We start from the raw sequence: 15176 nt of genomic DNA, 5'->3' as shown, positions 1-15176 counted from the left end.
ACTTAAATTGGTACCAACTCAAATCAGACGAGTGTTTGTCCAGGTAAAGGCATGATTTACTAAAAATTATAGAGAAATTACAACTTCGAATATTGAATTTCTAGGCTGCTTGTACCATTAAATAGTTGATTTCTCTATCTTCATACAAAAACCCAAAATGCTCGAGTCCTGCAGAATTACCAGATGTTCAAAGGGTCACTGTTCCTTCTAGTGAATTGCACCTTTATTTGGGAAAGGCATCAAACTAGCAGACTGATACATTTTGAATTTGCCAGTGCAAGAACGTGAACACATTTTCAAGTTTTTTTAAAAGCTTTTAGCTCTGAAGCCCTGCATATCCATTGACCTTAAGTGCTTTCATCAGTGGCAAGTCCCATCCAAGATACCAGGATGATGCTCCAATGATTAATATGGCCTACACTTTATTAATCCTACCATATACCCTGCAGGTCAGTGGTGACCTCAGCACTTCTTGGCCACCAGATAAACATGGTGCAGCATTATGACAGACCCAATGACAAAGCCGTTTTAACCCCTTCCACGCTCATGACGAGCTGGGCTCGTCATGAGGTAGCCTCCTCGCACGCTCATGACGAGCCCAGCTCGTCACGTAACATGCGCTTTACAAAATCTCAGCGTGCGAGCGGAATTCCGCCCGCACGCATGCGGTTAAAACCAGACCACTTGAAGTCCGACCACCAACAGGCTAGGGATATTGGGTATGTCACAATATACTGTACAATCACCTGCCAGGCCATGGACATAACTTGACCTGGAAGTTCCCAGTTTTCTCCAGAATAATTCCTAACCAATCCTTTGGGTTGAATGATCCTTCTCTACAAGTTCCCCCATCACACCACCCCATGCCCCTCCTACCTCACCACCTCGTGTCCCTCCTTTTACACCTCCATTCAACCAAAAATAAAGATATACTTGGCCTAGTCGACCTTTTACCAAATTGTGTTTGAACGATTCATTAATATTCATAATTGTTTTCCAATATCTTCTTTCATCCTAAACTTGGAAAGAAGTGCTACACACCCTTCAGTGGCCTGCAAACCATAACATTGGTAGAAAACCATGACCTCAAAGGCGAGACAGGGCCAAAGTATAATAGAAGAGCAGACAAGTGCCTCAAGTCTGATATGTTTATGCTGTTTATGATTTCTGTGCAGAAAACCCACGAAGGTCCTCCGAGCACTATTTTCTAAATGATTAATCCACAAATAGCTCTTCCATGCTTCAGAGTTCAACCATTTCAGCAAAAGGACAATTTAATTTTCCGAATTAACATTTATAACCTAATGAAGCACACTTTACAGGGAATTAAAACCGTATTTATTGCAGAATGCAATGCATTAATAAAAGCCTGTCGCAACAGTGAATGGGATGGACGCATTATGTAATTTAAAAAGGCGAAAAGTAATCAACTTAATGCTTTTCCGCCAAACGCTGATGCCTTAGGATGCAACCCACTGCTCAGCTGCCTCCATCAGGTGTACGGGCGCTTAATTGGAATTCGCTGCCATATTTACTTCCCGCGCTGACAACAATGTATATATTTAGAGTCGGAAAGCTACAGATTGACTGCAATTATTATTTTCGTATTCCGCCTTCCGTTTCATTATGTCTTGACCGCCAACCTACAGCTCTGGAAAGCAGTCTGTCTTCTGTAATGAGATGCCTCCAGGCCTGGTTTGTATTGGCTGCTTCCATGAGCAAGCTGCATGTTTTTCATTAAAATGCTAAGCGTGCTGTGTGCGGGATACTGCCGTAGAACTAGCTGCAGACTCTCAGGGTAATGTCCCTTAAATATATTATTTGGCTCTGAAATAAACCTGGTCACACCTGGAAATTCCTGGATATATACATCGGATGTTTTCCACGAGAAGTTTTAGAATTTTTAATGATAGGTTCATTTAGGGCACAAGTCGAGGGCCTACATGGGTAGACGCCGCCTACCCACTCTTTTCACAGGGTGGACGCCGTCTAACCTGCCAAAGGGTGGGCCTCAAGAGTTATGGTAAGTTTGTCCCCTCAGGCACCAGGACACATTCACCAGCGCCTGCACGTTGTCTGCTTTCCTTCCGAGCAGCAATGTGCAAGTGAGAAGGGGGCTTATCAGATTCAAGCTGGGCCCATAACAATGGCCTAAGTTAAGGGGCAATCAGGCCTCCTATTGTTGGAGTAGCCTGAATGGGAGCTATTGGGAGCCTCATGCCTAAATGCAATAGACTAGGGTACACCGAAGCACACACAGCTTGTACTTCAGAGAGGCATGCTTTTGACTTTGTTCAGTCCTTGTATAATAGAGATATGCAAGCACTGTAAGAATGTCAGTTGTGTTGGTCACTTCCAGTATTTACACAAATAACAATTTAAATACTACTATTTTGTTTTGATTTCATTTATAGCACTATAGTGCTTCTCATCACATTGAAGGGCAGCAGAGTGCTTTACATTATATGTACACATTATACGTTGACAGTAAAGCATATGTGTGTAAATCAATGTACATGATGTGTTACATAAGGCAGTGAGGGTTGCAAGGAGTGTGAGTCACATGTCCTTCATTGCTCACTGTGCTATATCAAAATGATTACAATTTATGAACTGCAAGTAACAAAATGATCTGTGTTAAAAGCAGTAATGCACTTACTCATTTACATAAAATAAAAACATTTAATCTGTGTTATGATGTGCTTTGCAGGAGTCGTAACCTCTATGCTACTTTGATACAAACCTAGGACTAGACAAACCATAGATCTCTCCAGCTAATATGTTAACCTTCAGAGTTATTTTACCAATATTATTATTCCCTGAGATCTCTGCAGCAGGTGCCTTAACTCCATAATGTCTGGCTCGAGCGAGTGGGTGGCAATGGCCCATGCGGACACACTAAACAATGCGGTTCTGGTTCCATTGGCTAACCCTACCCATTTTGGGCATTTTCAAGATGGCCAAAGTCTTGAGCCAGACTAAACTTGGCTCTGAGGGCTGGGTGTGTGTGCGGGGGGAGTGTACCATGTTAATCCTAGTATCCTCCAGATTAACATTAAAATCCAGTTTAAGGAGGGACCTGCACCTCCAACAAACTCAGAGTCTGATATCACCAAACTGAACTTTCAGCAACCAGACAATATCTGCAAACACATTGTTTCCCTCCTTTGAAGTGTGCCCCAATTGTCATATGAAATACCCCAGCAGATCTATAAAGCAGGATGTAACATTCAAGCAAGATTTGACTCTCTAATGTCAAGAGGATGCTCACAGCCATACCCGATGGTCACTCTAAACCAGTTCTGGTCCACCTCTACCTCCCACTGGAATTGATACTTGGCTGACTAGAAGAACAATAGGGGAGGCAGGCTCTGGTGTAATGGAACATCTGCCTGTGACAAGGAAGGCCCTCTTAAAGTGCACAATTCGGAGCAGTTTACATCTTATGACAGCTGAGTCATCAGGTTGACAGGTGATATTTTAATACTTGGAGAAAGGCCTCCATGGGCTTTCAGCTAGCAAAGGTAACATTTCTAAGGCAGGTAAATTTACCATTAAACTAGATTTTGTATCACTGTTAAGCAGAATCCTCGAAATATTTCTCTAGCTGATACCAATCTGAAACTAGCAATATAAGGTGTTCTAATGTAATCCAGTGTTTCACTGTGGAAGCAGCCCATCTTGCTACAGTGAAAATAGCATTTGTGCTTTTTCATTGTAAGGACATGTGGAATATTAAACTTCTTCATGTCCATTTATAAATTGCATGCACCCTTCCCAATAGGTGATAGGCCCTACCTCAGGGCGTCACTTATTAATGTTTAAAAGAAAGGGTTGTGTCAATTAAAAGTGTGGTTTTTGACAGCTTGAATAGGCATTTCAAAACTACACAGCCAGGCTGAAGTGGCAGACCTGGGGACATGCTTTGCTTGTCACTTTTGTGATTGGCAAAGGGGTGCTGCAGCCCACTAATCACATTGAACTTCCAGACGCTGGGTGCACTTGGTAGCATACACTAGTGACTTATACTAGGTAGCATTTACTAGAGACTTGTAAGTTAAATGAGCCAGTTAGGAGTATACCAATGTTATCATGTTTAAACTACTGGTTAGCTGGGATAAAAGTGCACAGAGTCTTATGGCCAGTAAAAATATAGTTCAGCAAAAGGCAAATCATTTGGGGTGACCCTGCAGAAACTGCTAATTTCCAACACAATTGTTGTTCCCTTTATTTGTTAATTGCAAAGCGGGTGTGAAATGTATTCCCTACCCTATTGTTTCTGCTCCCACTGTTGGATATATATCTTTATGCATATATGCTTACCCTGTGTAAACAATCCATTGGTTGTTATGGTTCTATTTGTCAATTTAGATATGTCTATAGCGAGGGTTTCTGACTAATTTAGATTTTTTTTTACATTCTGCGATGTCGAATGGAAAAGTTATGTTATTGTGCAGCTCTATATGCTGCCAAAATGTCAACTATATTTGATTGAACGTTCTGGTAGTTACCATCGTCCATGCCCTTCAAGCATTTTTCTCCTCTCTTTCATTTTTAGGTCTCGCCTGTCGATGCGCATGCGCATCGAGCTTGCGAGCCTATTGCGGCTTTAACAACGTTTAACTAAGAAGCAAGGAATCGTGGCGATTCCTTGCAGTGCCCGTGACTTTTAAGCTCAATGCGCATGTGCATTGAGCTTAAAAGCGCGTGCACAGCCACAATCTCCCTCAGCCGCATTCCTCCGACACCTTTTGAAGTGAAGCTTAGCTTCACTTCAAAGGCCCCGGCTTCTTGACACCGACATGCCGCTCTCCCCGCTCCGCCCCCTCCCCTGCCCGCCGTGTGCATTTCTCCTCCACCCCCTCCCCACAGCAATGCCCTCCGTCTTGTTTGGCTTTGAAATTCTGGACACCCTACTTCAAAGCCCCAGGCACCCCATCTGCTGCCTTCCGCCTGGCATGTGTTTGGTGGATCCCAAAGGCGACGCTACACCGGTTCCCTCTCTTGCTCTCCTCCCCCCTACTCTCTCGTGCTCCCCTGATACCGTCACTTGTTCTGTCTCCTCAGATGCGGCTCCCTACTCCTCCCCCCTGCTTGTTATTCGAAGGATGCGTGCTTTTTAACATGCACTCCACTGCAGATAAAAAATAAATAAATAAACGTGGGATGCCGTATCTCCCTCTGCCCCCACCTGCCCTTTGCCTGCCTCGGTTTACTTATGGCGGTGGTATGTCAGGTCTGTTAAACCTTTCCCCCTCTGTCGATACTTTCAACAATGCGCACAGTTATACACAGGGTGCTGCCGCTTTAAATTACCCCTGCACAAAGCTCGCTGACTGCCTGCAGATTTCAAACTCCCCCCGGCCGTTCAATAGACTTGGCGGTTATCATGCAGTAAGATTACTGTAATTAGTTTCACTTTACAAGAGGAGGTAGCTGTATGCTTTCAGAGTTTGGGCAATTATTTTTAATAGAAGTCTGCGCACCTTTTAATAGCAAGCACTCGCACAGCGGATCAAAATAAAAGCCTTGTAGCGCTTCTCACAGAATTTACATGGTTGGGTCAAGGGACTTTTAAATATTTCTGGCTTTTCACTATGACGCCTGCATGTGGCTCACAGTGGGCTAATAGGTTTTAATCCTGCACAGTGGTAAACACTTCCACTTTCAAACAGTGCTGCTGGGCGGCAGCTATCAAACACGTCATACGTGTCCACTATTCACTGTAAGCATGGGTTTAGCATGGGTTTATCACTCTGCTTAGAGCATCACTGGCATGTTTTTTTTTCCATTTTGTATATATTTGTGATAGCATGAACACACACACAAAAACACACACAGTTTTGGCACTGACTATCGCAAGCGCATGTAAAACTCACGGTTATCATTAACAGAATGGATTTTTATAAAAGCACAACAAGGGTCTCTTTGACTCTGTAACCTTTTGGTGCGCACACACGGACTATATCGCTTCTACACAGTAAATTTTCTGGCTGCACTGTCAGCACAACATATAGATCGTGATTACCAACGCCACTCATCCATTTGCAAAACGAAAAATGTAAAACTCTTCTATTGCGAGACCTATTGGCTATGCCAATGCTTGTTTCTCTTTTTCTATTTCTTTGCATTCCTAGAAAGATAGATTTTCTTCATGTTTACCTTAGATTCTAACTTACTGTGCCCTCACAAGTGTTTGCCCACACAATTTTTCAATGTAAAATGTTTCTGAAATCATGCAGACAAATAGTACAAATAGTACGAACAATGGTTTACACACATTGGAGTGATGAATTCAACAAATTATTGGCGATTAACCCCCATCCCAAGGTGCAGAACTCAGATTGGTACACAAATTACACACCTCTCTTTTTTTTCAATTATCTTTATTCGGCCAATCATGGCCATAAAAGAGAAACCATTAAAATCACAGTAAAATCATGCAAAAATAAAAACAATCTTGATTAAAAAGTGGGATAAAGTCATACATAGCATGGTACATTGTTTTGAGCAACACCAATAATAACGCAGCAAAATGGCCTAAGTTTATTTCCCAGCAAATAGCAGCAATCATATAAAGTGCGCAATGAGGGGAAAGGGGTGTACAGAAAAAAATTGTTAATGAGACTCTAATACGTGATTAAGTAATCCATAAAAATACTAAGAGGAAAGAGCAGCATACATGCATTACAAAATACACTTAGATGGTAAGGTAAAATACAATACCTCATAAATATTAAAATCTGCGCTATCATTCACTGTATCGGGTATGCTATTTGCACCTAAATTGTACTGTTCACGCAATAAGGGCATTGTTTGGCCAAATGGTGCAGAATTTGATATAGTGAATGTTTTGGTGGAAGGTTATCATTCGGTTGCTAATTCAGAAGGGCACATTTAATATGCTTAATGTTTTGATTGCAAACCATTTTACCGTCCCTGACATTAAAAAAAAAAGAAAAAAATCGATCAGCGCCAATCTGCTTTTTATTAACATACACCTAATGCATTCGACAATAAAGCCAACATGACGGTAATTGGAATCTGGAACTGGGGAAATAGGCAATAAAGATCTAACCGTAATGGAGAAGCCATGCTGTTTTAGTACTCTATGCAAGAAAAAAATTGTGATTGGCCTTCTCATTGCAATGAAGACCATGTCTAAAACTACATCCTCACATCGGTTCTGGCCGATAGTATTTAAAAATACATTCTTCTTGTATTTTCAAAACTTGTTATAGAGGTATGCACATGCAAGGCCAGAATCTAGAGATGCTCCTACTGGTGGTGGTAAAGTGAAAACAAAATGTGAAATTCTAACAATTGAAACAAACGCATTTTTTTGCCTAATATTTACAGGGTGAAACTTAACTATTTTCAGTACTATTCTGCAGTCAAGTTGTACCCATGATATATTAGTCTGTGATTATCCTGTTGCAATACTAAAATGATATATATATATATTTTCATTGTTTCGATTTTAAACGTTTTAAGTTATTAGGATTATTTCGATTAGTAGAAATGAACCACTTAAAGGTACGAACGAGATGCATGGACCAATTTTCCTAAAGATGCATTGTCTAATAAATGAATACCTTAGAATGTGCAGTCTCTTAGCAGCTACTCACACATCATCCTGCCTCCCCGCGTTTCTCTTTTATCAGACTAGCCATGAAAGATGATAGTGGACTTATTCTTGAGGAGGTCCTTCTATGAGTGATCACCAGCTCTGGCTTGAGAAGTGACCACCTTGTCCGGTTTCATAAGCACCACTTGAAGCAGTGCCTGCTTTTATGAGAACATGTCTTGATAGTGGAAAAATGACTTGCTAACAAGTAATCAAGGACCAAACATTGCAGGGATTCAAGAGATTGTCACAACTGCAGCTGCATCATGATCGCTGTCACCCACCAAGCTACCATTGGTAGACTCATTTGAGAAGATCAAACAGGGACAGAGTTTACCGAGACATAAACTTGCGGTTGATATGTACAGAATTACTGTTGTGTCACCCATAAGGTGCTTATAGGCTGTTCTTTTTATGCTTTCCCACCAGCAACTCCAGAGGAAAAAGTAAGTCCACGGTGAGACTTTTTTTTGTGCATAATTTCAGAGCACCTACCTTTCCTAGCTCTAAGGGGCATATTTACAAGGAGTTTGCGCTGCCACTGCATCACTTTTTTTGATGCAGCGGCGGCGCACTCCTTGCTCCACATTTACAAATTGACGCAATAGGCACAATACATCACTTTTCTCTGTCCTGCCTAGTTTTTTTCCTTCCCCACAACTGACTGCATCATGTTATGTTAATCACATTCAAGGTAGGCAATCCCCAGTAAGATACAACACAGAACTGACGCATCCATATTTACAACATTTTGGAAAAGTGACACATCGTTAGCAAATGATGCGCTGAGTCGAAAATGCATCTAAATCCCTGCGCATCAGCAAACCAGGCATAAAAATGATGGATCAGCATTGAAAAATAAGCAAAACATACCAAGAGCACTTTGGCAAGCTCAACTACGCCAAGGAGCTCCTCATACTGCAGCTTGGAGCAGGAAGAAGACGAGGACGACCACCTCACCAGACTGCCCACCACCATCAACATGAAGGGTGCGCAGGAGAAGGGAGTGGACTTACCAGAACAGGATTACCCTCATTGATCTCGGGAAGGAGAAGTTCATCACTCATTACAGGCTCAGGAGGGAGTCCATTGTCCAGCACCCACACCAGATTGCTCCAAAGCTGCAGCCAACATCCCAAAGGTGCACCAACATTCCTCCGCAGGCCAAGCTGCTGTCAGCACTCCACATGCTAACTTCTGGCTCATTTCAACCCACCACAGTCAGAGTGACTGGAATATCCCAAACATCCTTTTCGGCATTGCTACCCTCCGTCCTGGATGCCATCATAAGCCACACACCCCAGTATTGCATGTTCACCAACAAACAGCAGAAACAAGTTGAAAATAAGTAAGGCTTTTATAACATTGCTGGATTTTCCCGTGTTAGGTGTAAATGGACTGCACTCATGTGCAACTGGTGCCCCTGCTGCTACGTCCCCACTGTACCACAATCGGAAGCACACATATTCAATCAACGTGCAGAGAAAAGTGGACCACATAGTGATGTTCATCCATGTGCTCGCAAAGTACCCTGGGAATGCTCAAAATGCATACATCTTCAGACATTTCATCATGAGCGAGTGCCTCCAGAATGGGAGATAAGGGAATGACCAACTGGTTAGTAAGTACATCTGAAGCACATGACTGACCTCATGACTATAAATTATGTTGGATAAAATAGCCATATTTATGTTGGGTGAATGAGGCAGTGTATACATAGCAGGTGTGTCCTCATACTTGCACCATACTACATGACATATGTGCAAAACAACAGTTCAAGTCACACATTTATAGAACTGCTAAGCTACTTTTGCACATATGTTGGGACTGTGCAGCAAGGTAAACACTCATGCACAAAGTACATCTCAAAGGACAGGCAGCCACGCAATCATCATATACCCAATGTGCCTCTCTAGGTGCAATGTTGCCGATTGTCTGCCAGAGCAGGCTGCAAGTGTGGGACACTTCATCATGTTGAAAAGATATGTTCCACACTGTCGTCAATCAGTGAGGCTGTGCAGTTTTGATAGTTTACCAGTTGCACTGTAGAGCACAAGACTCCCACATAACTCTCCATTTGTGTACTGTTAACATAGAGGAGTACCCCAGAACTCTTAAAAACTGTGATCATTGCCCTGATACTTTCAAGGATTGACTATTGTAATAGTCTTTACCTTAACCGTGTAATATGTCCCCTGAAAAGGCTCCAGACTCTTCGCTCTGCCATGAACTTGACTGGCCCCTGATTTAAGAGGACCACTTGGGGTGGCAAGAGCTTTTTCTGGACCACTGTAGTGCTCTGGAACAACTTACCATTGACACTAAAAGCTGCTCCCTCCCTACTCGCATTTAGAAAGGCGTAAAATACGTGACTTTTCTCGCAAGACTAGCAGACAACAAGGCCGAGCAAGTAGCCTCTTCTTTTAACTGCTCTACACCATACCTGCCTCTGATAGTGCCAAGACGCCAGTGGGCAAGAGTTTGCACTTTACAAATCACATTTACATTACATGTGTAGACTATCATGCCTCACATTGACATGCACTCCCCAAAATCTCCACGGCAGAAGCTACTGAACAACACTGACTACTAATTTCACATCCAAATATGGGTGAATGATTGAGACAACATCATCTGCACCAGTAACATATTCTAGATACAGATATGTTTTATTACAGAAATGCAAATAGTAGGAGCAAAGAAACACAATAGAGGAGTGTGAGAGAAGTGTCTCCTCAATGGCTAACTGACCCTCCATGCTACTCAAGAATCCCACGCCAATGGCATTGGCAACCACAACTATTATAAATAATAGGTGAATCACACAGGCCAGTATACATTTATTTGTAGTATAGTGTCAGCCACACCAAAATGAAAGTGGATGTATGCCAAACAATGTCAGTGTGCATCTCATACTGGTTGAAATGTGCATGAGACAATCGTAACACATAACAGGATGCACATGATTGTGGTCACTGTAACAATCATTACCAATGACTTTTTCCCTCCTGTCTTTTCAGCTGACCAAGGATATGGTCTGCAGCCATGGGTCATGACCCCTTATGCACATCCCCATATGGATGACCAACGTAGCTCCAAACAGGCGTTTAGCAGGACACGGTCCATAGTGGAGCGGGCTTTTGAAGTACTTAAGTCACGCTTCCGCTGTCTAGACATGTCTGGGGGATAATTTTGCTCTTACCCCACCCCCCATGGTATGTAAGATCATACTTGTGTGCCTCATATATGTGCAGACCATTGTTCTATGGGATGATGGAATGAGAACCATGAAGGCCCGGGAGAAGGTGATTATGAAGAAGAGGACCAAATCCAAAATGTAGCAAAAATTGCTGGTACACGGTGAAGAAACCAAATATTGCTGAATTTCTTTGCCAATGCATGACGCTCATCAACGCTTAACAAAAATATGGACTACATGAAAAGAGTGTGCTAACATGCAAATAGGTTTAAGTGCACGAACCATTGTGTAAGCATAGGCACTGTAAATATCAAAACAGTCAACAAATGTGTATAGCAAGGTGTCACAAACAACGCTGGACAATATCTTGGTAATCAAAAAATGTGTGCACGACATCACCCTATGCTAAAAGTAGGTCCATTGTCAAGACAGGCAACAAACAAACATAGATATTTGGCACAGTCTGGACCGGTCATGATTATGTATTATGTTGCAGTGTACTGAGTGACAGACATCCTATCACAACAAAAAAGGTGTTCTAATGTGAATAGGGTGCAATGACTGCATGTGTGTGTTGTACAACTAGCCATTGTCCTGGCCCATATTTGTGGAGAATAATACAGTTTAGTCATAGTCCGGAGATTGCCAACCAAGGCACAAAATATGAGCATGGGAACACAGTCCAACACATACATTCTACATATGTGACTGCAATTCCAAAAACACTATAGAGGCAGTGCACACCAGCTCACTGCACCTATCCTGTGTCCTCGAACACTTCCTAATATGAAAATTCAAGTTTATGTGTGCACACAATATCAGCACATGCTGCCAAAATTCCAAACTGTGTACATTTTTTCTTTTTTAGGCATGTATTCTTGTAAAAAATATATGTTGCTAAATTTGCTGTAGAAATAGCCAACACGTTTTGTCCATGGCAATGGACTTCTTCAGGGCTGTAAAGGCAATATACATAAACAAACATCAATACATATGACTATAGCCTGTATATCCCAAGATGCAACATAAACCATGCGATAGCTTGTTGCATGACACATTAAAAAACAACTATTATGACAATAAAAGTACAGACAAGTTGACCAATAGTGACACATTAATACTCGTAAACCACAGTACAGACAAAGCAAATGACATGTTAAAAATGCATTTCACATACAAAAGGGGGGGGAAACACAATGCGGACTACATTTCATAATGCTGAAGCACATCGATGGGATTATATATGTGACTGCAATGTCTGCAGGCAGATCAAATCCATTGTCCCATCACACATATATAAATGCTGCATAACCAAATGTCCCCGTGCAAGATTGGCGCTCTAGTACCAATGCTTCCACACTAGGCAAAGATGCAGCTGGACCAAGTATGGAAGTATCATAACATGTTGGTGTGTTGCTTTTAGATACAAACAATGGATTTACCTCTACATTTAGGTGTGATTGTAAGAACACAACGTACTGAGTCAGTATATTGAACATTCGACATTATTAATGAGTAATTGCAAGGTGAATCCAGCCAAGGTAGCGTGCACCGATGCATTCCAGGTCATGGTGGCAGACTGTGGCAAGAAATGGCCAGGTGACCATCTTATGTAAATGCATACCACATCCTAACTCCAAGCAACCCCTCAAGGTAGCAACATAATGTGATGCATGCCAATTACAAATATATACCTCCTTGGTATCACTCAGACTCATTTTGGTCACCCAACCTGGCCTCTTGTTCACCTATATATATGCACCGAATCTAGGCAAACACTAATGTGCATTGACACTGTGCATGTGTCACACCTATCCTTCCAGCGCCAAAACCATACGGCAGATGTTTGTGTACCACAACATGATATGGTGGTAGTTGGGTATCACTCTATGGTAATTGTTGGTATACACATATCAACATGTGCTATATATGCCTAGCCACAAACTTTACACATATGGATAGTCAATCTGTGCCCTGGATGGCAAATAGACTGTAGACACGCAGTTATTGTTTAGCTGGTGAAGGGGTGAGGACTCGGTCAACACGGCTCAGCGCTGTCTATCCGCGGTGTTTCGCTGGTTGGCCAATGCACAACTTAAGTGCAATGAGGAGAAGTCAGAGGTGCTCTTGTTTGGAGCGTTCCCTGCGGGCTTTAGAACCAGACTTTGGCCCCCGGACTTTCCACCCCCCCAATCAGACAAGGGCCTCGCAAAAAACTTGGGGGTCTGGTTTGAGGAAAATTTGAATTTTGCAACACATGTCAAAAAACTTACAGGGACCTGTTTTGGCATACTTAAAACTCTGCGTAAATTCCTCCCCCTTCTGCCTGTGGAGGCTAAAGAAACAGTAGTCCGGGCATTGATCCTTTCTCGGTTGGATTATTCTAACACACTCTTAGTAGGATGCCCAGGCTATCTGATAAAAAAATTACAGGTAGTCCAAAATGCAGCTGCTCGTCTCCTTCTGGGTCTCTCTTCCAGGCAGAGCGTGCGGGTCCATCTCTGCCACCTTCACTGGCTCCCAGTGGAGGCTGGCTTGAAATTCAAAATGCTGGCCATTGTCCATCGGGCTTTGTATGGCTTGGGCCCACTCTACCTGCAGAAGCGCTTTTCTTTCTATATTCCTTCCAGGACTTTGCGGTCTTCGCACCAACTCCTTATTCAGAACCCGCGCTTCTCACGCCATAGGCTAGGTGGCTGCTCTTTCACCCGCAAGGCTGGCATAGCCTGGATTTCTGATCCGGTTATCTTTAAAAAGAATCTAAAAACACTTTTGTTCTGAGTCCATTCTCTTAGAGGCTCTTTCTGTTCAGCTAGTGGTGGGGGCTCAGGGTAGCAGCGCCGGGATACTCTGAGTAGCTGTGCGCTTTAGAAATGCAGTGTAACATAACATAACATAGACAGTCTGAACCAGCCAGTGTATGTCACTTCCTGAGTGGGTAATGCATCTACATGATATCTTAGGATAGCAGTGTAGACAGACATGGGGCTGTGTACCACAGGCTGGTGCGGCTGGTGTCTCACAACTTTTGGACCTCAGTTGGCACAAGCCTCTCAAACATATAAATGATGGCCATGTTAAGTTACTCTATGTAGCTCATCCTGGCATCATAGCTATGGAGCAAATCAAGGCACCTCAATAGGCAGCCTTGGTTGACTTTGTGCCATCGGTGCATTGCTGTGGTCCTGTGGGGGGTTTAGCAAGGTACCACCCATGATATTCAGGATGAATAATCTAAATTTATGGATTATGGATCACTGGTGCTGTGGAAAAGGCGTATGCCTTCCCCCAATCTGATGTCAAGTTGCATCACAGTTCTCCTAGCACCTTCCTGCACATAGACAATCCATGGAGTGTTTTTGCTTCTTCTATTGGTGCTGATGAATGCAGCACACATGCAAACAGCAAACCCACGATGACGGTACAATTTGGTACTTTTTATGCCTCCGGTGAGGATTTTTAAGGTTTTTGTGCTGCACATAGTGAACCTGAGTCTGATAAGCTCAGTCAATATCAAAAGGCATGGGTGTAGCATGTACACACCCACTACAAGGCCCATGCAACACCTCCTTGATGCATAGTAAAGCAACGCAGTGCCTTACGCTGCCTTTCCCTACTCAATAGAAATGAGGTCATGCCAAACCATGCACTATTAGTATGAGTGAGAGTCTTGTGCCACCCCAAACTTTGTAAAAGGTGACTTGGATGTGGGGCAGGACCCATGTGTATTATTATCCTGAATGTAAAGTCCTCCAGCTCACACGTGGCTATATGTAATAACATTTTGCATCATAGGTATACCACTGTTGTTGCACATCCATGACCAAAAATGCTAGTAGAGAATTTAAAAGCCAGGCAAAGCCCACTTTGCTACGTCCTTGTAGGGGCTAGAAAAAACATTGTGACACAAGTCATTGGCTTGTGCTGCATTGCGAAGCATTTCATTCTGGAAGGCATTCCGGGGGGGGGGGGGGGGGGACATGAATCCACCCATGGATCCATGCTATCCCAAATTTTCAAAACCTGTGGACACTTGGGATTGCATGATTTCTCCACGCCTTACGGAGGATGGCATAACGAGGATAGCAATATCGTTGGGACCTCTGTTATTTTCAATAGGTTCATATGCTGCAGTCTGCTGCACACATAGTGCTAACAATTATTCTGAGAGATTGCTATTGTGCAGCAAGCTATCCCTTCATGCACAAAAACACTGCTCCTCGCAATGGGTACAAGTGTGCATGCCTTGGCGTTAGGCTATCTAAAGCACATTAGCCCAAGGAGAGAGCAAAAATGCAACATATATCCATAATAATGGGGAACTTCTGAGCTCTCCCATTTACACAAGAC

The 15176-nt window shown here is 42.8% G+C and overlaps 1 protein-coding gene across 2 annotated transcripts in view; it reads left to right on the top strand.

The window, feature by feature from the left end:
* CYYR1 (cysteine and tyrosine rich 1) overlaps positions 1-15176 on the top strand; it is a 299653-nt gene that overhangs the window by 95042 nt on the left and 189435 nt on the right. The window lies entirely within an intron of this gene.

The sequence above is a fragment of the Lissotriton helveticus genome, chromosome 8, assembly GCF_964261635.1.
Source record: "Lissotriton helveticus chromosome 8, aLisHel1.1, whole genome shotgun sequence".
NCBI lineage: Eukaryota > Metazoa > Chordata > Amphibia > Caudata > Salamandridae > Lissotriton > Lissotriton helveticus.
Note: the sequence above shows the minus strand (reverse complement) of the source record. Positions and strands in the feature narration are given on the sequence as shown.